General features: G+C 46.2%; 1 protein-coding gene across 4 annotated transcripts in view; it reads left to right on the top strand.

Moving 5' to 3' along the window:
- Nucleotides 1-12,183, top strand: part of PAK3 (p21 (RAC1) activated kinase 3) — a 198,896-nt gene that overhangs the window by 126,131 nt on the left and 60,582 nt on the right. Inside the window, exon 1 of one of the 4 annotated variants that reach the window (XM_055817911.1) lies at nucleotides 5,826-5,847. The exons of the other annotated variants lie outside the window; for them this stretch is intronic. The gene's annotated coding sequence lies outside the window, so the exon portion shown is untranslated. Of the gene's footprint in view, nucleotides 1-5,825; nucleotides 5,848-12,183 lie in introns of those variants that run through there. 4 annotated transcript variants of the gene reach the window in all.

Genomic DNA, 12,183 nt, shown 5'->3' with positions numbered 1-12,183 from the left:
CCTGGATTGGGAAGATCTTGTCCGTGTGTGCCACCAGCCCTACCTGCCAGTCTGGCTTTCAGAGCACTGGGCTAGGTGACCCTCTGGGTACGCTGATGTCTAGTCTCATATCTTCCCTTCTAGAGGCATACTTAGAAATCATGTCCCTCTTAAAACAGGGGCATGTCCTGCTCAGTTGAGAAAGCTCTGCCATGAATGTTGCTTTGCGTGAACAGATATTATCTGCTGGTTTGTCTTGCTCTAATGACTTATCATCATGACTGTGTGCATTAAATATTCAAGGGTAAAATGGTGTTGCTGTATGTTCAGTGGGCTCATTTCCCAACATTATTTTTTATTGTCAGTTCCTTACCTAGTAGTGTATTGGCAGGTGCAACTGACTCTTGGCTGATCCAGAGCAAAACGCTTCTCTGCCCTGGAGTCTTTGCTGTCAGTTTGAATAGTTTGCACTGCTTCCGCAGGACGGTGCTGGTTTGGGTCTCTCTGTGTAGTACATGTGCGGGACACTCCAGTACTGCACTGTATAAGGCTTGCAAAGATGGGACATGGCAAGTTAAGGTTGGATGCACCTCCTTTACTCTTTCTGCTCTGGTTGTGTGTATTTTTATGTTGCCATCAAAAGCAAATTAAGTTAATTTGGGTCCTGATACATGTATTCAAGGAAACTTTGGGGAACTTCTACCTATTTCTTCATAATCCTAAGGGCAAAAGCCTGCTTCCTCAGAGAAATGGAAACAAAGATTCTGACACGATCCCTTGACTTCTGAAAGTGATACCTTGCACACAGACCAGTGATAGCTGTGGTTTGATCCAGCTTGCTGCGCGTGCATGTGCTTGGCTTTACCACAACACAGTGTACTGCAATGTCATTTTTGTCCAGCCTTAGACCCCCTATAAGCATGAAACAAACTGCCATTTCAACGTCACAGTACAGCACAGACTCCAGAGCCAGACCATTCTCATTTTCTTTTTAATCCTCAAGTGCTGAAAATGTTCTGGCACCTTAGCAGGCTCACCATTGCTTTGCAGGGTGTATGCACAGCTGGCTGCATGTGATTAGAGGAGTACTAAAATGTTTTGTTGCCATGTCACCTGAGTGTGCCCGTTTTTCCAGACAGTGCTGTTGAATGGGCAGCAGCTGTGTGACCCCCCGCCAGTCCCTGTCCCTTTGCTGGCATGAATAAATCGCTGTTTGCTTTATTTGGGAAAGGTACTTGCGTGTGTGTCTCAAGGGGAGTGAAAGTTCTAATGTTTTCCATTTTCTGTCTCGTCGTTCTCCACTCCCTATTGTGAAGGAGAAAATCCTCCAGATAGAAGTTTTCCAGGCACTTCTCTGCAGAGAATTTTGATTCAACCTGCAGTGCCTAGATGCCAGGTCACACTTATCAGGTACACCCAGCCACTCCCCAGATGCAACACGGGGCTGCTGGTGCATGGTAAACATGAGAGGGAAGAATGGAAGTCACGCAATTAAAATCCTGGGCTTTTGCTAAAACTGTTTTTAATGTCTTCTGCCCTCACAGGCAGAAGATTGTGGACTCAGATTTGGGATGCTCTTGAAGTGTCACCAGAAAAGCTGTCAAATGTGTGCATGCAGAAGTAGAGGCTTGGAAAGTGCCTTTAATTGTGATTCCGCTCTGCACAACACAGATTGTCATGCTTTGAGCTCAGGTTTGTTTGTATCAGGGACGGACATTGATACCACAGCTCCTATTGGGGCATGAATATTTGAACAACTGAAACAATGCCTGCCTGCTCCAGAAAGTAGCTGCTTACATCCCCGTTTGATCTTTTCAGTGAGCCTAGCCAGCTCAGGTTGGCATCCTGGTTATTTATTTCCTACAGATATGGTCTCTGTTAGCTGTGCTGTGCTGTGACTCTCCTCTCTTCATTCCAGAGGCTCTGGGATCTCAAGTTCAGAAGAAATGAGATTTCTAGCAAGAAAAAAGACTAAAGCAGCCAGAATTTTCTTCCCGATTTGTTTCTTTATGAGGAGGCAGCATGCACTTCATAGGATGCATGGACTAGAAATAGATGGGGTAGTATTTGGAAGTATCTAGGGCGGCAGTCTGTGGGGACAGTCTTTTCCTTTCATTTCTGCCCCACATCCTGCACCACACAATCTCTCCATGCCATAACAGTTCTCTCTCCACTTTTTCTTGCACTATGGGAATGCAGAATCCTCTCTAGTGGCATTAATGAATAATATTAAACACTTCAGAAGGAATAAGCTGAGAGTGGAGACTTACTCTTTTCTGCAGTATACTTACAGTTCACACACCAAGATTGTGTCCTGGACCTCTCTTTTTGAAAGCTGTAGTGACATTGAAACACTGGAGCTCCTGGTGCCATTGTGTTTTTCTGAAGTAAAATGTCTCCAAAGCATCTAATTAGGAGGCACTTTGTACAGCCACGATCCATAATGCAGACAGTGAGAGCTTTTGAGCAACGTGCTCTTCAGGGCATGCCCTGCCTTCTCCTGTGGTCTGTAGAGCACTCTGGACACTTAAGGTGAATGCCAGGCTTCTTCGTGTGATGAGGAAAAGCAACGGGAGTCTGTGTATGAGGTAGTTTATCAGTTCCAAGTCCTTGGTGTAGTAAGATCTCTCTCCTCATACTTAAGTGAGCAACAGCATGTGGACAAAGTTTCCAGGCCCACAGATGATGGAAGAAATCAGTGACCTGATTCTTGAGCATATTTTTGAGCCGTATTTCCTGGTGTTTGCATTGCTGCTCCCAGAAGAATGGCAGAGCTTGGCCTCATGGGTACAGCTGAACACGTGTGATTCTGTGTTTGAGGAATACATCTGTTGGAGCGGTTATCCTGAGTATAATTGCTTGCGTACCAGAACAGAAATTATACATGGAGAGTTACAGCTGTGTATGTATGCCAGGAAGCAGTCTGGTAGACAGAATCCCAAAGTCACCCTGCAGTAGGACTTACTGTTGGGCAAGGAGAAGAAAAAATTGTGCTCTTATTCCAAACAGCCTTTGAAGCATAAGTTCTCATTAGAGTGATGGGTTTTGTCGGTGAGGTCCTTAGGCAGAAGATGCTTTGCACTGCTCTGTCTGTCCTGCAGCGTTAGTGAGACACTGCATTGTGGTCCATGGAGCTGGCCATGTCTGACTGCCCTTGCCACAGAAAGGGTGGCTCAGGCTGGCCCAGGCTCCCTCCCAGTGTGCTCACTTGAATTTTGAATACGAGTGCCAGAAGGCAGTGAGCAGCAGGTACATGCTTCAAGCATCTGTCTGCACCTTTTGTGCCTGAGTGTCTGAGATCTGAGGATCTCAAAGCGCATTTTCTTTGAAAACTGTTTTAAAGGTTTACAATAAATGGCTGAAAGGCCTGGAGAAAAAGCAGAGATGTGTTAAGGCAGGGTCTGCTCCGGGGTTACATATCCTGGGTGCCAGCGTGACTCGTGTCAGACAAGGATGAAGTCAAATGTCCAAGGTCATCAGTAGGGTGCTGGCAGAGCCATGGAAGATACTAGTTAGAAGCAAACAGTTGAGGTTTTGTGTCCTGAACAGTCTGCGGGCAGCAGTGTTGGTGTGGCCAGGGACCTTGCAAACCTCAGCCAGTAGGTACCTAAATGATAGAGTTTGGGTCCGTGGTGACCAATGAGGACAATTTATGGTGGAACTTGACTTCACATGGCCTTTTTCAAAGCAGACCTGTGGTGCTTCCATCTGGCCGCGCTAGGGAGAGAAGAGCCCTGCCACCCCGAGGCTGCAAGGCTCATTTGAAACATACACACTGAAACGGGGACACGCCGGATGAAGCGCTGCTGCTTCTGACATGTCAGATGTTAAACACATTTGAAACAAGGGGCTTGTGAAACGATGTAGATTCAGGATGTGCTTGTGCATAGCAGAAATACTCTGTTTTGTGACTGTTTTGAGCAAAAAGACAAGCCCCCCCCCCCCGCTCGCCCACCATTGCAGGCTGGGTGCTGAGCTGAGCGTTGTAGGGTGGCCATTACACATTGCACAGGTGCCGTGTGACACTGGGGTTTATGATGGCAGGTGTAGGGACTCTCTGGGGACTTAAAGGCTTTTTAGATGCTGCATTGCATTTCACTTGTTTGGGAGGGGTGTCCTTGTAAGTGTATATATCATATGCAAACGCATTTTGAGTTGCTGTGTGTTTTGTCTGAATTTAGAAAAGGAGTGATGTGGAGAAAGAATCCTCCAGGAAATGTTGCTTTTGCAAGCACAGGGCTCTTGACTGTGATTTTTGGGGGGAGGAAGGAGTGGGAATGAGGGGGAGGTTCACTGAGGTTTTCTTCTTTTCTTGTAGCGTTTTGGGAAAACTCCGGCCAAGGCCCACATACAATCAAATGAATCAGCCTCTCTTTTTGCCATAAGTAATTGGCAGCTCTAGCTGCAATGCAGTTTTGATGTATGGCTAATACACTTTTTCTTGGTTAATTGAGAAGAAACATTGCAGTAGACGCATGATGTTGAGTTGGCCTTCGTAGGGAGTCTTTGAGCTAGTAGGGAGATGTTGTAGACTTCTTCCTGAGACATTGGATTTGTTGCAAATTATATTCCATACTCTAGTCTGAAGGCTGTTGTTGCTGTTCATCTGCTATAGAAAAGACATTTCTTGTGGCGTACGAGTGTGGAGAGCACTGCAAGCTGGCACATGGCACTGTTGCTCAGTGCAGGGTTTCCTTGGAGGAGTCTCACTTTATAACAACTTGAACAGAATATTCCTGTTCTTAGATGAGTGACTGTTCCTGTGCTGACAAATAAAGCATTTTGGCCTTCTCGTATTCCTGTAAAAAAATGAAATTCACTTGTTTTCTAAAGCATCTGGTGCCAGTTTAGACTCAGAGCTTTCTGTGTCTGCTGTAGGATTTCCACTGGGCTCAGAAAACTTACCAGACAAGCTCAGCATTCACCACTGGAAGTATCTGGAGTAACTGGAGGGCTTTCTTGTCCAGGAAACAGGACATGTAGCAGTTGCCCTTGGCAGGCTAAGACTTGCCAAATACCTTTTATTTCCTGTTGGAAGCCTAGTTTTACATGGAAGAACTGTATTACTTTCACAACTGCAGTATCTGTTGGTATATATTGGCTTTAATAACATACGCTTCGCTTTAGCAGAGTAACAACAGTGAGGGTTGAATCTGGAGCAGTGAAATAAGCGTGCTATACTGGGGCAGTAACATCAGTGTTATTTTACAATGTTTTAAATGATAAATACCATACCTACTATTTTCATAGCATTTGAAAATGCATTAGAAACAAGTCCCTTTGAGGAACCTGTAGTTGTAAATGTGATTAACTCAGCCTTGGAGTTTTAGTCGTGGCCAAGACTTCACTGAATGCTGTCTAAACAGAGAAGCCAAGCCTGGCCTCGAGATATTCTTTCATGGGATTGCTTCATATACAGGCAGCATGTGGCCTTCTTCCTTCCAGTTGTTCTGTGAGGGAAGAAAACATTCAAAGAAAGCACAAATGTAACGTCTTCGTAGGGGGCAAATAAAATGGTTGGCTCTGTAGCATGTTGCACCTGAAATGAAACACAAAAGTGGCTGGTTTTTGCCCTGTACCTTTGTAGGGAGCAGGGGGGACTCCTGGGTGTTTGAAGATGCAGACACATAGAAAGCAGAATGGCATCGCCTTTCCGTGCGTACTTAGCTGAACGACACTCCTGCTTGTTTGGTTCGATGTGTTACGTGTATCTGGAGAGAGACTATATCCAGGCCAGCTGGGCTGAAGTTTGCTCTTTCTCCAGTTCACTGGACAAGTGTTTTACGTTTTCTTCAGCATAACTTTAAATGGACATTGTTTTACCCTGTTCTGGAAAGGAGCTGGTATTTCTACAACTCATGCTGTCATGTAAGTAACCTTTTTCTTTTCTGAACAAGGTCATTACATCACGATGCAGTAATTCTCTGCCTGTGGGATAAACCATCCTCTCTGTCTGTGTCTCTGTCTACTGCTGTTGTCTGTGTATGTTCTTTCTTAAAAATGTGCATGGGGGGGAAGAGAAATAAGGGGAGAGCAAAAGTTCGATTGGGGCCTGTTGAACCATGTTTAGAGAGAATAATGCATGGGTTGTGAGATGCAAAGGGCCGTTGTCTCACAGAGCTATTGCTTTGATACTTTATCCACAAAGAGAAGCTCCAGAGTCTCAAGTCAGAAGAGCCTGTGGATGAAATTACACCTTTGCCAGGCTCTGACAGGTTAAACTTTATGGAGATGCAGGTAGCAAATTATTCACAGACTGAATTGCAATGGAGGGCTCTAAAACGGGCTTTAAAAACCTGCTGGGGAGACTGAGTGGATAAAAATAGTTCTTATGTCCCTCTCTTTGTCTGTAGAGCTAAAGGCAACCTACAGAGGAAGGACAACGCCAGTATCTTGGTCTCAACCCAGAGGAACCTGAAGGGTTAGAGCAATGCCACCGTGGGCGGAATGGTCAGCACGGGAGCCAGCAGCAGGACCTAGCCACCTTGCTGCCTGTCCCATTGCCTGGCCATTAGACTAGGTTGCCTCCCTGCTTATTGCAGTTGCTAATTTGTTTTGGATGTGTCTGTAATACTTTTTCCCGAGTCAATTTACACCACAGTATATCATTCATGGCCAGCCAGGGGTGTGCCTGATGAAGCATGGCTTATAACTATTTTTGATTCATTTATAAAGGGATTGGGTGACATGGTTGCCTGGGCAGTGGGACTGTACTTGGTGACCCGGTGGGTCTCTCCCAGTCCTGTGTTCCTATGTAACCTGAGGTGATGCCATCTAAGCTGCATCAAGATGCCAGTGATGTAATTTCAGACTGTCTGGCCTGAGCGCCAGTAAAGTCAGGGAGGCTGCACGTGTGTAAGACAGGATTGGCTTTGATCCTGTCTTTTTTTCCCAAATAATAAGTACAAGCTAGGCAGGGTTTGATTCAAAATGAAACCAGTTAACTGAGCAGAGAAAGTAGAGCAGATATATTAGTGGTTGATTCCAGCTTTCACCTGCTCAGAGAGGAAATAGCCCATCCTATTTTACTGTACAGCTCTGAGGTCTGTTGCAGATTAAGATAAATAACTAAGTGGAGTCATCAGGTTGTAATGTCTCAACGAACTACTTAAAAAGATGTCAGGCCCTCACTGTGGGTGGATGTTAGAGTGGCAAAGCTATCAAAGAAACACATCTAGAATCACATGAAGACTTCACTGTTACCGTCGTGCCATACTTTACAGCTGTTCAGAGCATTGCAGTGATAGAGCACATGTCCTCTAAGCTGGAAATGATAGACTCCTGTAGCTGTCAGCAGGGCACGACTATGATGGACGCCTTGCAGGGCACGCTGGTGTGGGTACAGTTCGGCTCACATGCCTTTACAGCTATCAAAACACACGTGCTTCAAGTTGCTTGGAGTACAAGCAGAGGAACTCAGATTGGGGGCTGTGCCTGCCTGTGGAGACTTAGCTGTGGCTGAGCAGTCCCTGTGCCAGTCAGAAGGGACACCAGTAACAGCCACTGTATATCCTCATAATCGTGTTTCTATGCTTTGTATCTGTCCCTGATTTATTATATCCCAAAATCCAAGAATCTTCTCGTAGAGATTGCATTGCTGACTGTGTCTTCATCTGTGTTTCAGCTGTGCTGCCTCTGTTGATGAAAATAGGCTCTATGTAGTTTGGTCAAACGTCAAGAGTGTTTTAATGGAGGAGGGGAGACTTCTAAATTAGTTTAATTCATAATGCTCTTTTATCATTGCCTGCTACTAGAAAAATTCTAGCAAATGAGTTTGTACTACTTCATTTACATCATTGGTTTCCTTCTGTTTAATTCCAGCAGAATCTTTGGACCCAGATTCCAAGGGGATGATTGTGTTGTAGGAAAAACATGGTCACAGAAGAACTTCCCAGCTATTAGTTATGATACCTTTGACTTTTCTACCAGGGTAAATTTCAGAGCAGCATTGATTTTTATTTCTTTGTGTAACTTGTGATTTGCTGAGTTACAGCTGACAGCAGCTTTTCTCTGTCCTTAAGGGGTCATTCTGCATACATGTGTGTGTGTTTGAAAACTGCAGATTCACATCTTAAAAAGAAAGTCCTCTAAATATGCCTAGCTGTGTGTAATACATTTCCCTTTGCACTTAGTTTTAAAGCCAAAAGTCATTAAAAACAACTTTCAGTGCTTTGATGTGGGCTCATAATTTTCTCATTGATGCTATTAATATTGCATGCCCACTTGCTCCGTGGTGGGTGTCAGCGCTCACTAACAGCAGCCATCTGTGAGAAAAAGAGCTGCTTCCTGGCATGGAGTAAAATTTAGGCCAGCTGTGGATGTTGGAATCACATCTTAGAGACTGTCCCTCTGGGCTCTCCTCTCCCTGTGCTTTGCCTGAGACTGCACTGAGCAGAATTTCTGGTACCCTGGATCCCACAGCCTGTGGAGCTGCATTTCTGTATAAATGTCTGTGCCTTACATTCTGAAGGGAAAAGGTAGGGCCTGAATTATTCCCACATTAGGCTTGTGCCATTGTCTTTCCAGAAAGCTGATATCCCTCAGCTGAAGGGACTTACCCATTTCAGTCCATTTAACTGGGAAGTTAAATAATGCTCTTGTTCAATTTGGGCGATACGTGAAACTTGACATCTCCCCCCCGCACCCGCTCGGCACAAGTGGTGTTTTGTTTGTGAAACAAGTGAAAACGCAGTTGCAACTCTGGCCTACCAGTTTTCCTGTATTTTTTCCTGTGATGTTGGAAAAATCTTATCACTCTCAGCCCTTTCACTTAAATTCCTGGAAATACAAACACATTGGAATTGAGAGAGCAGGGGAAACTAAACAAACTCACTCCAAGCAGCATCCCAGGTAAGTATTACATGTAGATGTGTGTTCTGCCACATGTTGCATTGTTGTGCAGTCAAGTTTCTGGGATCTGAAGGGATTTTCAAACCTCTGTCAGAGCTCAGTGGTGAGATTGCTTTGAGCCAAAAGTAATCTGTCAGTACTGTTCTCTTAGCCTGCATTAACTATCTCACTAGGGGTTTCATGACACACCTGCTGTCCCAGAGGCCAGTCGTTATGAAAAGGCCAGTCAGTCTCATCTCTGCCCAGCAAGGTCATGGAGCAGATCCTCCTGGAAACAGTGCTAAGGCGCATGTAAAGCAAGGAGGTGATTGCTGACAGCCAGCATGGTTTCACTAAGGGTGAACTGTGCCTGACAGATGTGGTGGCCTTCTACAACAGGGTGACTGTTTTGTGGATAAGGGAGGAGCAACTGACATCATCTACGTGGACTTGTGCAAAGTATTTGACACTGTCCCACACAACATCCTTGTCTCTAAACTGGAGAGACATGGATTTGATGGATGTTCACACCCAAAGAGTTGTGCTCAATGTCCAAGTGGAGATCAGTGACGAGTGGCGTTCCTCAGGGGTTGGAACTGGGACCAGTGATGTTTAACATCGTTGTTGGCGACGCGGACAGTGGGACTGAGTGCACCCTCGGCAAGTTTGCTGCAACACCAAACTGTGTTGGATCATTGACTGTGCTGGAGGGCAGGGGTGCCATCAAGAGGGACCACGACAGGCTTGAGCAGTGGGCCTGTGCGAACCTCACAAAGTTCAGCAAGGCCAAGTGCAAGGTCCTGCACGTGGGTTGGGGCAATCCCAAGCACAGGTACAGGCTGGGTGGAGAACGGATGGAGAGCAGCCCTGAGGAGAAGGACTTGGTTGGGGGTGTTGGTTGATGAGAAGCTCGACATGACCCAGCGATGTGCGCTGTCAGCCCAGCCAGCCAACGGTATCCTGGGCTGCACCAAAAGCAGCGTGGCCAGCAGGTCGAGGCAGGTGATTGTGCCTCTCTGCTCTCCTGAGCCCCCTGCAGCGCTGCGTGCAGCTCTGGGGCCCAGCACAGGAAGGACACGGACCTGTCGGAGGGAGGCCGGAGGGGCCATGAAGATGCTCAGAGGCTGGAGCAGCTCTGCTGTGCAGACAGGCTGGGAGAGTTGGGGTGGTTCAGCCTGGAGAGGAGAAGGCTCCAGGGAGACCCTGCACAGCCTGCCAGTGCCTGACGGGGGCTGCAGGAAAGCTGGAGGGAGCTTTCACAAGGGCATGTAGTGATAGGACAAGGGGCAACGGCTTTAAACTGAAAGAGGGGAGATTTAGATGAGCTATTAGGAAGAAATTCCTCACCATGAGGGTGGTGAGACACCGGCCCAGGCTGCCCAGAGCAGCTGTGGATGCCCCATCCCTGGCAGTGCCCAAGGCCAGGCTGGACGGGGCTCTGGGCAACCTGGTCTGGTGGAAGGTGTCCCTGCCTGTGGCAGGGGGGTGCAACTACATGGGCTTTCAGGTCCCTTCCAACCCAAACCATTCTATGATTCTGTGATGGCATTAGGCCAAATCCTACCTCCAGTTATGTGGTCTGACCTCAAGTTTTCATTTAATTTACAAAATTGAGTTTTATAAAATAGTTGTATTTCACAACTGCATCAGTTCTCATCTTGATGTGACACCTAATTAGCATTTGCAATAGCAACATGATCTCAAGATTTCTGCTCTTTTCCAGCACACATTCATCCTTTCTATAGCTCTCTTTCTAAGTCCTTCTCCTCTCACAAGGTTTCCTCTCACAGAGTTCTTGGGACAGGCATCTTGCAGGTGGCTGCAGGCGTAGGCCAGTCAGAAAATGGCTTTTACCCTAAAGGTGCTTCTTTATAGACAGGGAAAAGAATGTATGGTGGTGCTGTCCAAGTGGCCTTTAGAAGAATGGAAACTTTTTTCTTTGAGGGCAAACAAGCCGCCTGCAAAGGCCTAGGAAGTGATTCACCTCCATTTACACAGTCTGCAGCATCAACTTGTCAGACTGGGATCGTATGTTGCACCTTATGATGGAATGCCCCCTGAGTGTCAGTCAGATCAAGGCACTCCTGGAGTTCGCAGCAGCAAGTTATGTTAGTGTTGATGGTAATTGCTAAGAGTATAACATCTACCTGGATAATCATGACTGAGTTCCATCAGTAACGCTGACCACTCACCTCTGATAAAGGCTCCAGCTTTCAGCTGTTGTGAAACTTCGCTGAGCTGAGAATGGTGCAAACCTAGAAGACTGGCACAGATTCTGCCTTGGTGGCCAGTCATATACTGGCCACATAGAAATGTTTGTGTGGGATCAGAAGACAGGTCAGGTTAGAACTGGGCTAATGCTTTTGTTTGTCAAACTCCCATGTCATAGAAATCAGTGGAACCGGTCGAAGGGGCAGAGAAACTTCCCTCTTCAGCTCACAAGTCATCAGAGATTTGTATGATCTGATATGAAACCTGTTTCAGGCTTAAAGGAATGCAGTCCCACATCCTGCAGCAGCCCACAATTTTTCCATTGCAAATACCAGAACCACTGTTTAACCCCCCTTGTGGTGATCTCTGGGGAGAGGCCGGGACCCGAATGGGCTGTAGAGGTACCAGTAGCTCTCTTGGTGTTATATAGGTGGGTTCTTGATACTGAAGATACTTTGTCTGGACCCTGAAGGGAATGTGCAGGAATATGTGCTTGATAAGTCTAAGCACCTGCCGCTTGGCAGATGAGTAGAAGTATTTGCTCTCCACGTGGACGGTGAGACTCATGCAATCAGAGCTGGATTCTCATGGGAGCTGAGCACTGCCTTCTGCCTGCACCTGAAACGGGCAGTGATTTCTCTGCTGCATTACTGATTCTCATAATATTCTTGGAAAGTAAATGAATGAAGTTTTGGTCATGATTGGCAAGAAACTTATGGATGAGATTTTCAGCACAGGAATTTTCTTTCAAGAAAGTCCAAGAAGTAAATGCAGGAGTGGTACGGATTCAGGTGGAGCCCTTGGATGAGGAGAGTTGGGATGTGCGGTGGGGTCTGGTACTGTTTTCTGATCAGGCTGGCATTTCTTTCTGAAAGAAGATTGAGACGGGCTTCGTTTTGCCAGAGAGAATGTGGAGGCGCTCTTTTGTTGGTAGATGCTGTTTGTTCTCTCCTTCATAAAACCTTTGATGGAAGAAAGAATTGTTCATGGCATAAAGTGCTCATGCCACGTAAAACAAGAGGTGACAGCTTGAAGTAGAGTTAAGTATTTCTAGGAGAAGCATGAAATGTATTCTGTTTTCAGTGTGTCTTAATGCCACATCTTAGATGTTCCTTGATAGCATTTCTAATCAGCAGGCCCTTATCCATTTTCTACCAGTGTTAG

This window comes from Falco peregrinus, chromosome 13, assembly GCF_023634155.1.
Source record: "Falco peregrinus isolate bFalPer1 chromosome 13, bFalPer1.pri, whole genome shotgun sequence".
NCBI lineage: Eukaryota > Metazoa > Chordata > Aves > Falconiformes > Falconidae > Falco > Falco peregrinus.
The sequence above is the reverse complement of the archived record's forward strand: the minus strand, read 5'-3'. Positions and strand labels throughout refer to the sequence as shown.